The sequence below is a fragment of the Mizuhopecten yessoensis genome, unplaced genomic scaffold (assembly GCF_002113885.1).
Source record: "Mizuhopecten yessoensis strain PY_sf001 unplaced genomic scaffold, ASM211388v2 scaffold4895, whole genome shotgun sequence".
In the NCBI taxonomy this organism is placed as follows: domain Eukaryota; kingdom Metazoa; phylum Mollusca; class Bivalvia; order Pectinida; family Pectinidae; genus Mizuhopecten; species Mizuhopecten yessoensis.
In genome coordinates, this window is record NW_018405775.1 from 1,541 (window position 1) to 1,907 (window position 367).

Consider the following 367-nt stretch of genomic DNA (forward strand, 5'->3'; position numbering starts at 1 on the left):
GGTAGTGGTGGTGGTGATGGTGGTGATGTTTATGGTGATGGTGATGATGATGATGGTGGGGATGATGATGGTGGTGGTGGTGATGGTGAGAAAGGTGGTGATGGTGATGATGATAGTGGTGGTGAGGAAGGTAGTGGTAGTGGTGGTGGGGATGGTGGTGATGTTTATGGTGATGGGGATGATGATGATGGTGGTGATGATGATGGTGGTGGTGGTGATGGTGAGAAAGGTGGTGATGGTGATGATGATGGTGGTTATGGTGATGATGGTGGTGGTGGCGGTGGTGGTGATAGTTGTGGTGGTGGTGGTGTTGGAGGTGGCAGTGGTGGTGGTGATGGTGGTGGTGTTGGTAATGGTGATGGTCATG